The sequence below is a fragment of the Dromaius novaehollandiae genome, unplaced genomic scaffold (assembly GCF_036370855.1).
Source record: "Dromaius novaehollandiae isolate bDroNov1 unplaced genomic scaffold, bDroNov1.hap1 HAP1_SCAFFOLD_40, whole genome shotgun sequence".
Taxonomy (NCBI): domain Eukaryota; kingdom Metazoa; phylum Chordata; class Aves; order Casuariiformes; family Dromaiidae; genus Dromaius; species Dromaius novaehollandiae.
The window spans coordinates 199,348-216,649 of record NW_026991474.1 but is presented as its reverse complement, the minus strand read 5'-3'; positions in this window follow the sequence as shown (position 1 = coordinate 216,649).

Below are 17,302 nucleotides of genomic sequence, written 5' to 3'. Positions count from 1 at the left end.
GGGCAAAACAAAGTGAAGGGTGGGGCCAGGCTGGGATTATCACTGGAGCCCCAAAACCCATTTTCATTCACTGACCGCAGAAGAGAGAAGCTGTAGAGGGGAAGTGAGTGGGAGTGGGGGAAAAGGGAGGGGATGCGAGCATGCTGGGAGGTGAATGGAGGGAAGGGGAGCACAGAGGGAAGGGAACGGAGGGGCTGGGAGTGCGCGTGGTGAGCAACGGTGGGGATCAGAGAATGCCTCAGGGGAGATGGAAGGGAGGAGAGTGCTGAGGGAGGGGGAAGCAGGGGACCAGGGTGCTCACGGAGGGAAATGGAAAGAACTTGGGGATGCAGGGAGAGGACTGGAGGAGACTTTAGCATGCACGAGGGGACCAGAGCATGCATGGAGAAGGGATCTAAGGTTGTGCAAAGGAGCCTGGAGTATGCCAAGGGAGCAATCCAGGCGGTTGCAAGGCACACGACTGCACCCCCCGGGAAAGCAGACAGATACACGAAGGGCGCACTGAGCCCATGGCTTTAAGATCCCAGGAAGGCAGCTCCCTCAAGGCACCGGCACCTCGGCACTGCCACACCAGGCCTGGGCCGGTGGCAGTGTGTGGGGCCCTGAGGCTCAGCTCGGGCAGACTCGGCCCCTGCCCTCTATGGGGCCCCAGACAGCTCTTTCCCCCTGCCCCACAGACCCAGCTGCCACTCACTGCCCCAAGGCCACAGCTCTGTCCCAGTGCCCCACAGAGCCCAACTCTGACCTCCTGCCCCGACTGGCAGGCTCCAGCCCGGGGGTGGGAAGTGAAAGCAGAGGCACCCCGTGATTTTCAGACATGCCCACATGGTCTATTGCATTGCCGCCCCGGCCTCTGTGGAGAGTCCGGGCAGAGAGTGTGCAGCGGGACACGAGCAAGGCCAGGAGATCCCAAGAATAAAATACCCTCTGAGCTGCACTGCAAGGTTTCTGAAGGAGTTCCTTTGCCTGTATCCAAATCTGATCTGTTTGAAAGCCCTTGCCTAATAGACAATGGAATAGGCAGCAGCTCACAGTAGACAATGTAAGGGTTTGTGAATTTTCAGAGCATCTGCTTCATGGAGTGTTGTGGAACCATGCGGAACTGACTAAGCAATATGTGGGGCAGGGGATCAGGGAGGAACAAAGAAGGGGAATAGGGAAGTGGTGTGTAAAAGGGACTGGTCATATGGAAGCAGTTGCCAGTCATTATGCTTGTGTGACAGAGCCCTGCGGCTCATCACCGCAGTCTATCCTATCTTCCTGCTAAATCCTCTCAACTATCTTTCCATGTAACTTCACTCCGCCCCCCGTGTGTGAGTGCTGTAAGGTCTAGGTGCCAGCAACCGGAGAGATCTGAATGAGCAAATTTGAGGCCAGCAACTGGAGTCAGAACTGAGACAGCAGTGGCCCCCATGACTGTGATGCCAGTAACTGAGGTGAGAGAGGGTCTCAGGTGCTCAGCACTCATATTGCCCATGTATCATGCAGGCCAGCTGGGGGTGGGGAGGGGTGAGTAGAGTGAGGGTCTCAGTGTTAGTGGCTGGTGCTGGACCACATTTCATAGCAGCCACGTGCTTGGGTGCCAGCTGCTGAGGGGGCCACAGTGTTTTTGTGTTTTCCCCTCACCTGGTGTGCGTTGGGATGTGATTCTCCAGCAAACTCCAGGCTGGACTAGCCATTGAGCAAGAGGCCCAGAGTCTGGGTAGGGATATTAGAGGCACAGAGGGCTCAGCCTTGCTATTGACTGAACCTGCACATGGCAGAGCAGCAGCTGCATCCATCAGCCTGGGACAGAAAGCCTTCCAGGTCCCCAGCCTCACTGGGCTGGGCTCCAGTGGCCAGGCAGGAGGGATCCCTGGTTCCCACAGCCTGCCAGGACAGTGACTCTGTAACATCCTTTAACACACTGGTTATGCTAACTGTGGGGTTTTCTTTCATTTACTTACTGATTCTGGTGGGAAACTTGGAGATGGTGATGTTAATCAAGACCGAGTCTCAGCTGCATGCTCCCATGTACTTCCTTCTTAGGAACCTGCCCATCTTAGATGTCAGCTACTCTGCTGTTATTGCCCCAAGGATGTTGCTGACTTTTGCAGCAAAGAGCAAGGCTACAGGCAAAGGCAGGTAACTATTAACAAAAAAAAAAAAAAAAAAAAAAAAGTTGGGGGTCCTCTTGGAGTCAACAGCAAAAACAGACACCGCCAGAGGACAAGTTGTATTACCTATCTCACACACGTTTTATCATGAGAATGAATCATCTGAATACACCTCCATTTTAAGTGACTACTGACCCCGTTAGAAACACATGTGGTGTAGGATTCATCCCTCTGAACTTCACAGGCATCTGAAGAGAGACTAGAATGCCAGTTCCAAGGTGTAGGCAGTAGAGGTGTGGTCAAGAAAATATAGTAATTCATCTAAAAATAGGTGTCTCTTCTGGAGTAAGATGAACCATTACCCAAATGAATCCCAGACAACTGGTTGATGTGTGGCTCTCTGTGAGCATTCCTGCAATGGTTGGTCTCTGATGAGCAAATAATTTCCCCTACTTTCACCACTTAGGGAAGGTAAGCATGAGGAATTAACAGAGCAAGGGGAACTACAACACCTAGCTATTTCGCAGGTGAAAATCATGTAACAAGAAAGTGGTGATTTCCCTTTAATTTTTGCTCAAGATCATTCCCAGATGAAATGAAAACAATGAAATAAATGAGAGAGTAGTCAGTAAATCTAAAAAAACCCCAAACACAGTCTGAATGCTATCTTTTGATTGTGGAAAGGCCCACATCAACCTTGACCACCTCAACCATACCTTCAGGGCTGCTTTCTTCTGAATCATGTATTTTTAGTACAGAGCCCCTAGTTATGTAAACAAATTCCTGTTTACGGCTCTTCAGAAATGAGAAGGTTGTTGTTTGGTTAAACTAGAAATGGTAATCAAAGGTGATATTTGAGTGGAGTCTTAATTATAAACACGCCCAGTTCTTCAGAAAAATACTGCTTAGGAAAGCGCTAGAGTTCTGGGAGGATTTCAGCAAGGCCATATAGTTTCCAGCTCTGAACAAGGTTGTGATAATGCCCCAAAATATCACCGCTTATTAATCATCCTGTTTTTACAAGGTCATCATCTTCTAAATCTGCAGTCATTTTGATTTGCTGATGTGCATACCTTTTTTCCTGTCCTCTGTAGATAGCCATTTTTATTTAGAAATGTAGAGAACCGGTACTAGATGCGGTTTTGTCTCGACATTGCTGCCGCTGCTGCAGAGCTGCCGCCGCCGAGGCGTGTCGGGCAATGCCGCCCCGGCGCCCCCGGGAGCCGTCCGCGAGGGAAACAACCTCGTGCACCTGCACGGGGGAAAAAGGCACGAAAAGGGCAGAAGGCGGCTTCTAGGGGAACAGCACGTCTGGCACGAACCGCACGTACACATTTGCCATCTGCGCATGAGCAGGAGACCCCCAGATGCCCCCAGCCCGTTTCTGGAAGGTCCCGAGAGGGCGGACTGCGCGTGACAGCTAATCTGCAGGGGAAGTGAGGAAGCACCTCCCAGAGCGGGGCAAGAACCTATAGAAACTGCAGACTGGGTGAACGGGGGGGGGCTTGTTTGCCAGGACTGGAGATCTCCAGCGGAGTCAGCGGAACATCATCAGACTCGGAGTGGCGGTAGCCAGTTTCTTTTCTCCTTTTCCAACTTTCTCTGTCTTTTCCTCTTACCCCTTTTCCCTCTCCCCTTCGCCTTTCCCCACCTTTTCTCCCCACTCCGTTGAAAATAAAGTTAAAAGGTTGTACGGTATTTGACCGGTTTTAGGGTCTTAATCTCGTCCTTGGGATTGTAACGAAACCTTCCCGATATTGGATCGGGACATCTAATTGGCGTCACAGACAGGATCCCTTGAGATGAGAGTGTCATACAACCTTATGGTGTGCTGAGCGATTAGTGAATGCCCCAACACACACCAGGTTAGGGGAAACTTGGATTTTGGATTGGGACATCTAATTGGCGAAATTGATCTCTTAGTTTTACACTTCAGACACTTCTCTCTCTCTCGCTTCCTCTTCGGTAAATCTGGTCACTTGACTACCAGTCCCCTCAGATAATAACTTGCTGTCTCGCAGCTCTTAAAAGTATGATGCTTCACAGACACGTAGTGTCACACGCAGAGATGAATGTACGCAGCACACGTCTCGTAACGCGTACAGACCTTCCGTTATATGTTGGTGAGCTATTATTCGGATCACTATTAACAGCGATCCTTCCTCGCCAGGAGGAACGGGCTTTCCCTTTTTCTGGCAGAGGGAGACAGCTTTCACTTGGCTCCATTTGATTTTATTACTTCAGCTTGCTTATATTCATATATAGTCTCTTCAACTTCAGCCACGGCGATTAATCTAAAAAAGTAAGCATTCTATCTTTCTCTTTCCATATATGCATGTACGGTAACAAAATGAAATAGAAACAACCAAAGCAAAACTAAGGGCAGATACAGTTAACAATAGCCACGGGGTAGGAACGGGTTACTCAGTCCTCAGTGCTGCCTCTGGGAGGCCAAAATAACTAACGGCCATTATCAATAGCTACCTTAGTTACCCGTGCCAGAACACCTCCTGCCGTAGCCGTTTCTGGTGATATCGAGGGTCCGCTGCATTTTGGCTTCCTTGTTTCATCCCATCCCTTAGGGATTAATCTCAAAAAACTGCTTGTCCAGCTTTTCTCTTGGTCAGCATTTCCTATCGTTGGTCCCATCTCTGTAATAAAGAGAGAAACTCCCATTTTACTTTCAATGAAATGCTTAAAATTATGCACGTTTTTTTTCTCTTTAATGCTCCTTTTCTTTTTTCCCCTCTTTTTTTTTTTTCTTCTTTTCCTTAAGGGAAAGGTCTTAATACAGCACTTTGCATCATACGTTACAGGGTAAACAGTTTAGAAACATTACACACAGCAATTAGGGCTAGCTTATTAGGCAGGCGGGCACATCACCTAATACTTACCTGCGCCATCTTCCACAAAACCTTATTTTGATTCTGCTTCAGTGTTATTGTTACTGTTCTCAAACCCTTGTATACATGCGCTTAACTGACAATTCTCTTGGTCTTTAACTACATGGAAGAACGATAGCCCTTGATTTGCCTGTCTCCGTTTCAAACCTATTACCTTTTCGAGACAGCTCCTGGGCGTTGGGGCAGGATTTGTGGGTGGTTTAATGGCTTCGGGGCGGGGCTGGTTGCAGGAAGGGTGGGACTCTGCGGGGCCCTCGGGGTGGGGGGGCCATCCCAGATGCGTAGGGAGCGCATAGGGGTGCCCCACGTGGCTGTCAGCTTGGCAGGAGGAGCCACCGGTCTCCCACCCCACCAGACAGGGGGGCGGGGGGAGGAGGAGGAGGGATCTATGAGCTCGCAGAGAACGCCAGAGGAGGCAGCAGGGAACTCACCAAGGGCCCCACATCCCAGAAGAGCTGCGAAGGAACCCGCATCCCAGATGAGAGGAGGCATCAGGCTGCCGTGGCACTGCTGGAGACATCCAGACTCCCGCGCAGACACCCTCCCCCCGCTCCTCCAGGCTGCATCTGCAGGGGCGAGCGCACGCCCTGGCCCGCGCTGGGGAGGAACCGGGGCCCTACAGGCGACACACGCAAAAGGGAGAGTCAGAGCCGCGCTCCGGCAGACCCGGCACGGCGCGCAGCCGGGCCCGACCCACCCCCGCCCCATCGCCTCCACGCAGCGACGACCCCACCAGCCAGGACACAGCCCGACGCCCGCGGCCACCCCAAAGCACACGCTCGCCTCACCGGGGCCCCCACATGCTCGACTCCAGGCGGCCTCGGCCCTCGCCCGCCGCCCTCCAGTGAAAACACCCGCCCTGCTCGCCGCCATCTTGCTCCCCACCGCCGCGCATGCGCTGCCCCCCGCAGCTTACACACCATTTTACTACTACGCATGCTCAGGGGAGGGGTCTTCACCCGGGCACGGCTCTTTCTGACCTATGGGCGTGATCTTTTTGTATTACGGCGAGGACAGTTCAGTTAGGGGATACCTCGAATTCTTTTGCTAAATTGGCAATGTATGCATAGAAAACAAAACATTTTGATTTAGAGTTTCTTTAAGGCTTTAGCAGTTCTAGGATGGCCTTGATTAAAGAATTATTTCCTCCCAGGAAACAGAGAGAGAGAGAGAGGTTCTGCTCATCTGCCTAGTTTAAACAGCAGGAACACTCTTTCTGAGCTTCCAAGGTTGTCTTGCAACACCACCAGAGATGGAAAATGCTTCCTGCCCTGTACCGGGGAAAACCAGGGACATTCCACTGTCCCCCGTGACCTGTGGGGACTCAGGCACGAGTGACACGTGTCCAGTAAGGAACAGACCCAGCGGGCCACTGCTGCAGGGCTGAGAAGGCACCGGCCCCTGGAACTACAGCTCCCGGCCTGCCACAGAGCACGACGCGGCCGGCTGGTGGGAGCCCCGCTGGCAGGGACCTGCCCGCCCCCGCCCCCTCGAGAGGCGCAGCATGGTCACCCAGTAGCCCCGTCTGAGAAGACTACACCTCCCAGCATACCGTGCACGTGAAAATGGCGGCCCGGAAGCCCAGTGCCGGCAGACGACTGCTCCCAGCATGCCGCGGCGAAAACTACGGCTCCCCGCATGCCAGGCCGCCAATCCCGCCCCCCACCCGCAGCGCTAGGGGAGGTTTGACCCTCTGGAGATTCCGTTCCTTTATGGCTACAAATAGCTGATGGGCGGGTGTTAGATTACAGCATGTGCAGAAGATTTTTTAGAGAATGTCATCAAGCGGAAAGACTCAGAACATATCTTGTATTTACACTCTCTTACCAGCACCACTTTGTCTGCCTGTCTAGTTGCAGTGTCCTTAAACGATGGCAGCTATAAGCAACTTTTGCCCCCTGGTCTCCAGGACGGGCTCTTTAAACAAGTGTTGTTCTTTCTGAGAGAGCCCAGAGTGACCTACCACTGACTTCCTAAGTGTGTGGTGATGTACATATTTGTGGTACAATGCTGAAGTAAGCCTTGTTAGCAAGACTCTTTGTATCAGCAGAAGACAAATACAGTGCAGTCTCCATCCTTCAAGGCATTCAGAATGCAACTGGACATGATCCGGGGCAACTTGCTCTAGTTGACCTTGCTCTGAGCTGGGTGGGGGAGAGGGGAAGGGTGTTGGACTAGATGATCTCCTGAGGTCCCTTCCAACCTCAGTCATTGTGTAATTCTGTGAGAATTATCTGAGATGAATCCCACACTTTGAGTTCTACTTGGTAGTTTTTCTATTTGAAGAAACAAGAAGAGAATATAGACGATTAACACTGCTTATGTGTGTGCACGTGATTTACATATGTCCATATCCGTGTTGAAATTCCAGAGAAATCCATGCGTGAATACAGTACCACAGAAACGTTTCTTTATACATTGTAATAGGAAGAGTTTTGTATTTTAAGATTCAGACGTGCAAAGAGATGTTGTCAGCCGAAAATCCTCTTCTGTTCAGCAGGATTATTTAGCATAATGACATTACATATTCAGCTTTGAATATCAAAAGGCAGTATTATGTTTCTTCTTTAATTCCTGTATTTTCATGGGCCAATGATTTTTTTGATCCTGTTGGTATTCTATAATTACATATTAATTGCATTAAGTTCAGAAACATCATCAAAGAAGCACCATGCAATGGTAATCTTAAAAATGTTATGATTCAGACTTCTATCGTCTTCCATTCTACATCGTTATAACCACAGCTCTCATTTTGTAATCTTTTTTCCTTGGTATAGCCTTTATCACAAATAGAGATTCCTAATATGCTCAGAATATGATGCCTCAAAATATTGTATAAATTGCAGCCATGTGTTGTCTTGCTTTGATACTTGCACTGATTCTTTAGCTCAGTGCATTGTCCTTTGTCTTGACCTCATTATTTATGGCTCCAATGACCTGTGGAAAATGAGCAGCCAGGTCATCCTTTCCAAATTAAAACACTAGCAAGGTCAGGAGGACAGGAAATAGAACATTTGGAACATTGCCATTTTTCTGCCTTATTTGCATATAAAAAGTGGAGACTGGAACGGTAGGAAAAGGGTCCATTTTAATTTATTACAAAAAATGATGATCTTACCCTTCCCTCTGCCCGGTTTATGCCTTAATATCAAGAGAACACTCTTGCCCTTACTGTTTCAATCTTCCTAGTGTGACTGCATGGGGGAGGGGGGGAAAGCGTGGCTATGTATGTGGAAAAGGAATGCTTTAAATAGCTGATCTTCTTCAGCATTGTCCTGTAAACACATTTGCTGCCGTCATTATTTCTGAAGTGCACGTTAAAAGCTGAATATTTACCATAGTCTTTATCGATGTTTCTGACAGCGCAATGGAGGAAGGGAAGGACGTCATCAGCCTTTCAATTCAAAAATGTTGTCCACAGTCTGCTGTGAACAGTTAACCTGCTATGTCACTCACGGGCACTAGAGTCTTGATTACACACAAAACTATTTTCTAATCATTTTCCGTATTACCCTGGAAATTAGCTGTGTATCTTTGGTGTGACTTACAATGGCATCTAGTAACTTATAACCTGTACCAATATACCTAGTTAACTTTTTGTTAGAATCAAATGTTCAAGGAAAATAAGATCTTGGGGCACAGCAGTGAGGTTGAGGTGGACAAATAAACTGAAAAACAGGGATTCTTCTTTTCTGCTTATTTCAGAGATGCTGTGTAGCAGGATAACAAAGTGCTTGCTTTCATGTCACCTGTTAACTGGTTAATGGCCTATGGAAATTTTATGTCTTGTCCTGTTCACTTTTGCCAAGAATATATCAGTGATTCTTCTTTTTCTTGGATATCTTTTTTTTTTTTTAATACCAAGTGGTTACCTTAGAAAAATATCGTATGGTCAGTAGACAGAGATCCTTTCTTATTATAAAAATAGAAGAAGAAAATGGATTAATTAGGCTTTGGACCTAGGCAATATCATTCACTCTGTTTTATTTTTATGGATTATGTGTTCATGAATATCTTGTGCATCTCTTTGATCCCCTGAGAGAACATCCACACAATGTCCTCTATGTTTGATGTCCCAGGGTTGCAGCTACATATTACAGGATATCTGGTCATCATTGCACCGCTGCTATTTCACCTTATGACTGTGAATATCCAAGTGTGGTGGTTGACATTGCCAGACTGGTGTTGCCACATGATGGGCACATGAACTTTTCCTGCTCCAACCTGTTTGCCTATATGCATGTTTTCATTCTTTGTCAAGCATCTTTTTCAGATATTATGAGGAGGATGTATCTGATGAAGCATAGGTGTCTAGATCTGGTCTAGTCATCTTAGGCTCCCTTTATATTCAGAAGAGAGTGAAAGGAGTTTTTGCTGGCTCAGTTCATCTTATCCCAAAGTAGATGTTTAAAACAGGTCAGATAAGCAGCAACTTAACATGACTTCAGTCTTTTACTGTGCATAAAAAGGACATAACATGATTAGCTTGGATGTAGATATTTACTATGGAGATATCTAAGATCAGGTGAGGGGCCTAACATTAAAGATGTGTCAGGTTTTCTTTACTAATAATAGCAGGGCAAATTACACTCAGAATTTTCTTGGATGTTTTAAAATTATTTCTTTAGCTTCATGATTGCTGCTGTAGAGAAAGACATACAAGCGAAGAGCATTTCTGTGTCTTCACTGGTAAAAATTAAATAAAATCAAGATGTATTAGCTCTTTGAGGAATAGGTCCTTCACAGCCATTTTGTATTTTAATCAACCAAATATTTATGTACCACTCAAAAGAGCCCTTTTCTTGATATAACCATGAACTAAATGTTCTTTATGGATGGAGTTCTTAAAAACTCACAACTTTCACATTAGCAACCTCTAGACTACTCTGAGTCACCTTAGCTAATTGCTTATTGATCTCTTTGTATTCCTATGTAATATAGAACTCTCCTTGCTTCTTCAGTGGCCTAAGATGGCAAATGCTTACAAGGCAATGACTCCAAGGAGGAATAAGCAGAAACTGTAGATAATGATTTTGCATAGCAGGCAGTGTTATGCATTATTTCTGCTTTTATTGTGTTTTGCCTAGACTTTCTGTAGCAGACTTTTTTTTTGGGGGGTGGGGGGAAGGGGGAGTGGGATGGGACAGGAGGGGGAAGAGGGAAGTGTTAATATATAACCTGGATAGCTATGTAGACGAAAGCTATACTAAACTCAAGTTCTGACTGTGTTCAAGGAAAGTTTTTTGGAACAGTTTGGTTGTTTTTTGGGCTTGCCCACTCCAGAAATACACTATTATACAATACTAGAATCTGCACTATGTTTCTTAGACATTCTCTTCTTGCAATCAGTGTTTCACAGTGGCTATTATCTTATGCAGAAAATCCTATATAGAAAGTCACATTTTTACTGTGAGTGCTTATTAGTTTGGCTTATAAACTAAGGTAGACTTTCAGGTATAGCAACAGCATATAGCTTCATGTTTATTTCTATGCTTCCAATACACTTGCTTTCTGTATTTCACAGTTCCACGTAAGTCAAAAATGGCAAACGAAGAGAGTTAGAGTATGACATCTTTGTTAAATGACTTTATGAGGCTCTATAGTATTGTGATCAATAACTTTTCACCTGAATAAATCTGGGTTGTGAAAAGTTTTTGGACTAGTTTCATTTGAAGTAAATTTTTTTGAGTGAGGAAGTTTTCTGGAGACTTCAGTGCTTACACGTAAGGAACCTGTCAAGTCACAGGACAAGAGATAGAGAGGACTGTCTAGGTCTTCAGGTCCAATCTCGGATGATCGTTCACAGGTGGAAAACAGGATGGACCACTTCACAATTCCATAGAGTAACCTTTAGATCTGTATCAAAAAACCAAATGCCACGGGTACAATGGAGTGGATCAAGAGCACTGCAAATGTCAAATAGCAGAGGCTTTATGAACAAAACTAACTGAAACTCCAAGATGCTCCTGGGAAGAAGGTCAAATTCATAGAGCCTGCTAACCTGATATACAGGCAAACTCATTTCCAGGTTCAAAAACTTTCCGCTGCCTTAGTGCTGGAAGCGCTAGCAGAGCACAGGCGTGATTAATTGCAACTAGGAGAATCTATGCGCTTTGTCAGGACTAGGCTATGGTCCATCAGGGGAGAGGTACATGATAGAGAGTATCTTAAGACACATACTTCTTTCTACAGTTTTGACTAATCTCTAATGCTATGGAGGAGGAGAACTTTTCCCCACAGTTTCTATCCAGAAATCAAACTCTCGTGACGGAGGTATCCAAGGGCACACCGTGCTCCCCTCCCCCTCCCCCGCCATGGCCTTTCCGGTAGGTGACAAACACCCCTGAAGAGTCAAAACCGGTATGAGGCGGTGCTGACTGCCCGTTCCCGCCCAGCGCCCCGCGTGCTCCGCCAGCGGTGATTGGACAGCCACGGGAAGCGTGTCGAACCGCGATTGGCCGAACGAGTTCACAAGACTAGATGAGCTGCGTGGATTGGATACCAGCGAAGCCACCGGGTCCCCCCGGAGGGCTCGTCCCGGGGGCGCCGCGGGCACACAACTGAAATTGTCCTCGTGGTCCCAAACTCTGTGTCCGTGTCTCTCTCCTCAGCTGGCAAGAGCCAGTCGCACTTTCGTGGCATTAGGGGGAAAAAACACAGTCTTCCCTGCCACGCAGGATTAATATGGTATCGTGCAAACGAGCTCTCCCAAAACATCCCGGTATGTATCATCGCGTTGTGTTTTCAAAGCTTGCTCAACTGGCTTGTTCAACTCAACCAACGTAAAATTAAGAGGGGATTTAATGGACTCCATATAACTGCATTTTGAGGTAAATATACCAGAGGGAGAAAGCTATGTAAGTTCAATGATAATATCTGCACAAGCTTGCGTAAGTCTATATTGGCCATGAATAAATTTAGATCTGAAATTAGAACAGCATTCCTAACTGTACAGGGAGCGAAAACTGCGAATGAACTTCCGAATGGGGTAGTGCAAAAAAGGGGCCAAATGATTTAAGCATTTAAATGGGAATGTATAACGAAGTAAGAAAATGTCTAGAAATAGCACATTTGGAAAATTGAGTGTTATCCTCATTTTTATCCCCTTTCAGTCTTTTTGTGGGGGGGGGAGGGATGTTTTTTTCCTACTTTTGCACCTTTACTGACAAATTGACCTGTTTGGCAGCCAGGATCTTGCCTTGTGGCTGTTGTATTTGCCAGTCTGCAAATAGCAGCACAATTGAGCAAATAAATAGCAAGCTGTATTTAGTCAGGGCCAGTTGCCTTCTGGAGTCAACACTTCAGACAGCACATTTCATGGGTTTCCCCTGATTCTAATAACACTAATGCTGTTATCATTGGTTGCTTAGTTAGTTAGCTAGTTCCATAACTTGATATTACTCCTTTCTTAAAAGTACTCTGTCTTTTTCTTCAGTAATTAGCTTGCTAATGTAATAAAGTGGAGGGGAAAGTGTATTTCGTATTTATTTATTTTTTCCTCAGTACCTATGTTATTGAACTTCATCTTTGTAATGCAGCCATCTCCACTGCTTTCCTCTGATTGGATTGTCAAAATTCTTATGACTTCTTTTTCTTAGAATAGACATGACCGAGTGATCGGAACATTATTCATTAATTAGTCTTTTAGTAAGTCCTTCCATCCTAGGCTCTTGCTCCTCTGTCCTTCTTTGAGTTCAGACTACTTCTTCACTACTTACAACACAATTGTTTCATTCAGGACAATTACTTCTATAGCTGAAGCTATGAACACCTTATTATCTTTGCATCAGCTTTTACCTATTTGTAGAGAATTACATGAACTCCCTTTATTCTTATCTTGTCTACACTAAGCAATCTAGTTTGTCAGTCTTTTCCGATTAGTAATGCTTTTGGGAGGTGGTGGGGTCTTTAGTGGCTTGCTCCTTCACCTGTGAGGAGGTAGTTGGAGAGCGCATTGCTGTCTGGGAGGAATTCTTTCCGAGATGAAGAGATTACGATTCTGGTGGGGTAAGGGCCACTCCTCAGTTCTTTATGGCAGGCCCACAGAGCTCCTCCCGTTCGGGGCTGTTCTCTGCTCGATTTCTAAATGCCTCATCTCGACCTGGATCCTCCTGCTGTGAACTTCTCACCCAAGAAACTCATCCCTATCAGCAAGGTGAGAGTGCAGGAGGGAGGGGTTTTCAAATGAAAGGGTAGAAGATGCAGAGGAGCAGGAGCACCTGGGCAGCAACCCTCTCTGAGAGGACACAGTGAGTAGAATGTAAAACCAAATCAGCAAAGGTTGTGCCCCTTGAGGGATGCTCACGGTTTTACAGCTCGGGTGGCCATTGCCTTTGTAAGTGCTTAGCTGTCTTGGAGTTTCTCCAAAGTCTGAGGTAAAGTCTGCGTGGCGGCTTCAGCTGTTCACTCTCAGCTCTTCCTGCTGCATCGCACACCACTGCACTGCACGAAGGGGAAGGGCAGGAGTGCTACCTCCTCCTGATTTTCTTGCCTACTTTTGCTTGATTTCTGTTTGCGGTGGGCGGAACCAGGAAAAGAAAGGTGATGATACCATGGCCGTCTGCTCTGCGATCGCCATCTGCCAATGGCCATCTAGCAGGGCAGCTTTTGGATCTGGGCTCAGAAAGGCAGGCTGTGACCAACCTCTGGCAGCTCTCCATTTGGGAAGAAGGCACGTTACCGCTGCCCATCCAGGTGAGCAAGCCTGGCAAGGGAGTTACCATTGCTGCAAGCTAATTTCTTGTGTTACAATGCCAGATACGAGACTTTAAAGCATGCAACGAACGCACTGAGCTCAAGCGATTATCTACATATGTACATATACACAATATGTGTGGAACAAGAAGAACGGGGGCACTGGGGGCAGGCAGGGCACCGGGACTGTGGGCTGCAAGTGCTGTGGTGGGTGCACAGGACCCGCAGGGCTGTGAGCAGTTCAGGATAGCGATGGGGTGTGTGTGCGCTGCTCATGTGCACGTGCATAGAGGTGAATTTGTGGCAAAGGTGCTGAGCCTCGGTGGTGGTGGGGGGCGAGCAGGAGGGCACTGGGGAACAGCCAGAGAGGCACTGAGATTACTTGGAAGACGTCCAGATGTGTGTAGGTCCAAAGGCACTGACAACCACTGGTCTCCTAAAAATGCCAGGCATGAGACTTTCAGGCAATGCACATGGGAAAGGAAGGCCGAACACACTGATCTCAACAGATCATGTATGTATGCACAATATGTATGGAACAACAACAACAACAGATAGCCAGTAAGAAAGCTTAAAAGGATTTATATGAGATTTATGAATCTATTCTAGATATATATGTATGCATATACGCACAGCTCTATTTATATTCTATCTACAAGCTCTCTTTACTGAATTATGCAGTGATGACAAGACAGCAAAGAAAGAAAAAGAATGGGGGAGTAGAAGCACGTTCCCTGTTACTGAGCATGGGAGAAGTTTTCAATTTCTTCCTTCATTTCCTAAAAAAGATAACAAAGAATAATCACCAACTAAACAAAGGCAAACTTGATAGAAGCTGGAATAGAAACATAAACATCCTGTAGTCAGCTGCTTTATATAAAACAAAAGTGCATACAAGTGTTGGCTGGCGCTATTTAGAAAGTACATGTGCTCCATCCATTGCAATGTCTTTGATCAGCTCCAGCTTTAAAGTTATCCTCAGGTGTGCAAAACAGAGTAGGACACAGAACGCACAGTCAGAACAGAGCACCTGTTCTCGCTCTTTTTGCAGTGTGGAAGAAGAGATCAAGACGAGCCAGGCTCGGGAGATCTCCTCTTCTGAAGGCAAACCACAGAGGGACAGAGAAGTTTGCCTCCTCCCATGCACAAGCATCTCAAAGAGAAATGGGCTTGTGGCTCTTGAATCTCAAGACTGAATGTGTGGCCTATCTGAAAGTGCCAGGAGTCACTGCAAACTGAACGAGGGCTTTGCAGTCTGGCCCAATGCCTTCCAGATGGAAGTCAGCAACTCGTATGTAACACAGACTACTAAGCAGGAAAGGGATGGAGAGTGACTAAGCAGAATAACTGCAGTGCACATGGAAGACGTGCAGAGCAGTGACAGGAAGTGCTGTGTCAACAAAGTACCTCTATTAACTGTGTTTTGTCATCATCTTGCCGATGGCGGTAAACACACTGGCTGAGCACCAGATGTAGTTTTTTGAGGTGGTGGATGTTGCAGTCCTTCATGGCCTCACCAACGACATTCAGCAGTTGCTGAAGAAAAAAGGGAGACAGTACAAGTTTACAATGGCATGAGATCTTTTGAATAGGCTCTCGATGTGTTCAGACACAAAAGAAAATAGTCCAACACAACTCGCATCCTCCTTTCTTCTATCACCAAATAAAAAAGGAGTGCTCCAACCCACCCTGAGACACATGCTGGCTTCCTTCTCAGCACGGGGTGAACATTTCCTCCTCTTCTCTGCTAGGCTCTCTGAGGGCGACGTGTTCCTCCTTCGCTTTTGTCTGCAGACAGCTGCACAGAGGCAGGAGAAAAAGCAAGCCAAAGCATTACCTAAGCAGGTCTGTCTGCAAAATCTAGCACTGTGAGAGGGACTGGAGTACCATTGTGCTGGCTCACTACATACATGTGTTGAGGGAGAGAGGGCAGCAAGTGAAGGGGGTCAATTTGTTATTAGAATTGAAAAGCACAAGAACTGGTTAGGTGATATCAAGCACAAAAGAATCCTCCTCAAGTTTCTGAGGAGAAAGAAGAAAAAAGAAAAGAAAAGAAAAGAAAAGAAAAGAAAAAAGAAAAGAAAAGAAAAGAAAAGAAAAGAGAAGAGAAGAGAAGAGAAGAGAAGAGAAGAGAAGAGAAGAGAAGAGAAGAGAAGAGAAGAGAAGAGAAGAGAAGAGAAGAGAAGAGAAAAGGAACTTGCCACTAGAGAGGGGTGTACTGGAAGCTCCAGGCACCGCTGGCCATGTCTCATCCCCTTGCTCCTCAAGCTGCCTCTCTTCCTCCTCTGTCAGCAGTCGAGGCTCGGGTGGTGATGCCACAGGCAGGACTTCCAGTGCCTGACAAGCTTCAGTCAACCAGAAAAGGTTAGCCAAGTGATGGTACTCAGATACCAGCAGAGTAAACATTCATGCCAGGAAATCTATTACCAAAGCAAATGCCGAATGGCTGCTAAGCTACAGATAGCAAAGCTGTGTTTGCAGAATAGCCTCACCTGCTTTTTTTTGTGCTGCAGCAGGTTTAGCAGCTTGGGGAACAAGCAAGTCCTCAAAAAACTTTCTCCTTTCCTCCTTGCCAGGTGACTGGACGTTGAAAACTTCTCCATAAAGCTCAGAAAACAACACTTGTACCTGGGGTGGGAGGAGAAAAGACAGTGCAGCCCTAAGGCCCGCCCCGCCCCCAAATTTGTCTTCTACTCCAAAAAGATGAATACCTTTTTCCATGAAGCTGAGGAATGCTTTGAACAAGGGAGAGACTAGAACAAGTTTGCTTCCTGGCCTTAAAGGCGAGATTATAGTGGGTCAGCCCAGCAATCTAGGGCATCTTCTTTAAGGAACCCCTCTAGGATTGAAGCTCTGTGAAGCGACCCTAGGTTCCAGTGCTCCCAGGGAGGACACTGGCCATCTCCGAGGCTGCCTGTTTTGGATTTACTTGCCTTGCTGCCCTTCAGTTTGAAGCCTTGTGGCAACTGCAGAGGGAAGAGATGCCAGCAGGGTGCCCTAGTGATACTGGTGTTGAATGGAGTGATGAATGAAGAGGAGACTGGAAAAGGCCAGAAAAGCAGTGAGAGAAATACCTCTTGCGGGAGATCTGCATGGCAAACATCCGAGGTAGCGAGCAACAGCACTGGAGCATATGCTGGAATGCGCTCGAGTAATGTTGTGAGCGTAGCTCTCAAGGTGACTCCAGCAGCCTCCCACCAGACATGGATACGTGGAATATAAATGATGCTCGGTGCTGTCCTCTGGGCTTCTCGGATCAACTGGTAAAAAGGAAGTTCGGAGAAGACTCTTGAACCGGGGAGCAGAAGCTGCTCATGAGCAACAATGTATCAATCAAAGTTGCCTCCAAAACCACATGGCACAAAGACCAAGTGTCCAAACAAGCCTCCAAGAATAAGGTAACATTTCTGCTTGGACCCAGCTCCTTGGACATAGCTACACGGCGAGAGGCAGACCTGAACCTCTGCCCGATTTCCAAATTGCTTAGATGTCAGCTAACTCCCCCAGAGCTTCGCCCCTGGGTGCAAGTAGCAGAGTGCTTGAAAGGCAGGCCCAGCCCTTCAGCAGGGTCCCACATGAGCCTGGGGCCACTGCTACACCACTCAGTTT